The 3,447-nt window shown below is 40.9% G+C and overlaps 1 pseudogene; it reads left to right on the top strand.

Moving 5' to 3' along the window:
• LOC111817672 overlaps positions 1-3,447 on the top strand; it is a 20,586-nt pseudogene that overhangs the window by 894 nt on the left and 16,245 nt on the right.

The raw sequence follows: 3,447 nt of genomic DNA, 5'->3' as shown, positions 1-3,447 counted from the left end.
TTGAGAATATTGTGTGTATGCTATTATTTCAAAAAAGAAATGTTCCGCAACTGAGTCCGGGAGTAGTGGTGCACACCTATAATCCCAGAGCTGGGGAGGCTGAAAACAGGAAGATTATTGTGAGTCCGAGCTGCATAGTGGAACACTGTACCAAATACATAAATGGAAAAAAATAAAACAGAAATATTAACGAAACCATATACACATGTTATGTATGATTTGTTTTTACTAACTCTGGAATATTTAGATACTGACACATGTATACTACATCCTATTTAATTACTATGTATCCATTCTAGTGTGTTTCATAATTATTCAGGCAGTCCTCTCTTGACATGATTTCTTTTTTCTTTTGGTGCCAAGGATTGAACTCAAGAACTTATGCTTCCTAGGCAGGCACTTTTGCCGCTAAGCTAATTCCTGGGCTCTTTTTTTCTCTAAAATTTTATTTATATAAATGTTTCACGGAATAATCTTGTACTTGGTTATACTTATTGAATAAATTCCTAGAAGTCAGTTTACTGGAGCCAAAATTATGTGCATCATGAATATCTTTGTGGTAGGACACACCACTCAAATTTTCTCACAACAGATTTGGTACTGAAGGTCAACTTCACACCACCCTTGTAGGCTTCCGTTGGGAACACAGCGATGGGCCTTGCCGCAGCACCCTTTATCCCATCCTTGCACTTCCTACTCATGAAGACACTTGACTCCTCACTTGCCTCCTCCTCTGTGCTTTATGCAATGAAAATACAGGCACACTGAGAACACTGGCTTTTCCCGGATTTGTTAACCAAGTCCGCTTGCTGTGCCCAGAATACGCAGTCCAAAAATAATTACTACAAAATAAACTGATGGTTATGCATATCACAGTAACATTTCATAACCTCCAATTTGATGATAACAAAATAACAAAAAGAAGTGACTATGCAAAGTCTTTTAACATTTGTTGTGTGGCCTTTTTGCTATTCATTTTCTAGTCTTCTTCAATTAATTTCATGACTTGAAATATTATTTATACATGATTTCTACAGTAAGGGTCCTAACCCACATACATGCCTCAATGTCATACAAGCTTTATAAAACATCTTCACCTGGGCACTAGATAGATATCCTGAAATTACCTGGCTCATTGCACCTCATCTGTTCCTCCCACAGAAGTTTCTGTAGTAAGGCACAACAGCTTCCTTCTTCCTGTTCAGCATGGGAATTTCATCATGTTCTCCTTGTTTTCTCATGCATAAGCCATCCATAAGTCCTGCTTGCATCCTTTTGGTAATCATAAAGAAATGCATTCTGGGAATCAATGACAACTTCTGGACACACCTGTTACTATCATCCCTGGGAAAACCCAGTCATCTCTCATCTGGATTAAAACAAAAGAAGCCCACCTGACCTCCCTGGACACCATATTTCGGTATCATTTTGTCAAACTAGCAACCAGTAGATGGTTTGGAAATATTGATGAGGTCATATTGCTCATCCGCTTTAAGTCCAACTCCACGATCTCTGTGTCCACAGGCGTGCTGCAAGAAAGAGATGCCTTCACCGGCAGTTTCTCAGAATGCGTAACCTCTTCGAAATGCTGAGAGAAGTCAGAAAAGTCAAACTGAATGACATTCTATAATTTGCATGAATAGGGCCAAGTAGATTAAGTTCATGAGGAGAAAAGAAAGAAGGACCAATTGTCACAAGTTGAAGACAGAAGAGACGAAGCAACTGATGAAACATGGTTCTGGGTTGCACCTTTAACTGAGAAATACTGCGGTGGTGAAGATGGGGAGGTCTGATCAAGCCACTCGTCAGCCGATGGTCTTGTACAGTGATGTTTTCACTTTGATAAACACACTGCAGTTACTTCAAGTAGCATTAGAAGACACTGAGAACTAATATATTCAAACATCCTCCTATCTTTATAACACTTTCATCAATTCATAGTGAAGGAGCAGTTAATGCTTCATTTTCTTCAGGTCCTTTTAAGTTTCTTATTCCTTTTTTTGTCCAGCTTTGCAAGTTTATATCTGATAATCTAAACAACTTATTTTTTTTTTTTATTTTAGGGAAGGCTCTACAAGGTGTTCAGGGTCTCACTATTAGATCGGACTTGCAGTGATCCACCTGTTTTCAGCCTCCCAAGAGCTGAGATTACAGGCACACTCCTCCACGCCCAGTCTCAACTGCCATCTCAGCGCACCATGGGGAGCAGGGCCAGCACAGTAGGCCTGGGGATTGAACCCCTGGCCTCTGCGCCTGCTTGTAGGCCTTTTAATCTGCTGAGTTACTTGGATGGCCTTTACACAACTAATTTGAAGATGGCATTAGGTAATACAACAACCATTGTCAAATTCCTATTATTTTGTCTAGTGAAATTCTGTATTGAGTCTAATTTTTATTTTTTATCATTTTGAATTCTCTTTACATAATAAAATGAAGTTTAAAAAATAAGTTAGAGGGGGCCAGGGATATGGCTCAGTAGAATAAGCACTTCCCTGGCCAGCTCAAGGGTCTGAGTTCAATCCTTGCTTTTGCCAAAGTAATAAAAAAAATAAAAAAAGTTAGAAAGTCTTTGCTCCCCTAATACCAGTGCACTTACCGGTCCAGTCTCTCATCTCTTTCCTTTCCCTATTTCTTCTCATTCTTGCTTGCTCTGTCGATCTGTTAGAATTTTACAAAAATGATGAGAATTTTAGGCTTCAGGACACCTGCCCTTGTTTGGGAATTTCTCTCCTTCTTGTTTCTTGTGCTGTTCTTCCTTGGCTCTCTGAGTCAGGTCTGTTCAGCTGTGCTCTTGGCCTTGAGGCCTTCCTGAGGCTCCTACCAAAAGGCACTGGTCTCCCCAGGACCACTCAGGCTGCTGTTTACCTTCCTTTACTTGTACCAGCCAGTGCATAGGTAAGAATTTTCCTCTGTGTTCATTATTATTATTTTACTTCTTAATGTATTTGATACAGGGTCTCACTATGCAGCTCACATTCATAGTGATCCTCCTTTTTCAGCCTCCCCAGCACAGGCGTGCACCATCATGCCCAGATTGATGGTGTTGAGGATTGAACCCTGGTCCCTGCATTTGCCTGACTAGGCACTTAGTCTGCTGTGCTATTTCACTGGCCCTGTGTGTATTCAATATTATTTCTCTCTTCTCTGTGCAACCACAAACATTGTTATGTATTTCCAGTTCTTAAAATTTTCTCAAGGGCCGACTAAATAGCTCAGTAGATTAAAGTGCCTACAAACAGGCACAGGGGCCGGGGCTGCCTTCCCTGGTCCTGCAATGCCGGCCCTGTCCCCAGGGCATGCTAACATGGCAATTGAGACTGGGTGTGGTGGCGTGCCTGTAATCCCAGCTCTTGGGAGGCCATAAACAGGTGGATGACTAGGAGTCAAATCTAGTAGTGAGACCCTGAACACTCTGTAGACCCTTCCCTAAAATACAAAAAAAAAAAA

This window comes from Octodon degus, unplaced genomic scaffold (assembly GCF_000260255.1).
Source record: "Octodon degus isolate 3935 unplaced genomic scaffold, OctDeg1.0 scaffold00001, whole genome shotgun sequence".
In the NCBI taxonomy this organism is placed as follows: domain Eukaryota; kingdom Metazoa; phylum Chordata; class Mammalia; order Rodentia; family Octodontidae; genus Octodon; species Octodon degus.
This window is presented reverse-complemented; position numbering and strand designations above follow the sequence as displayed.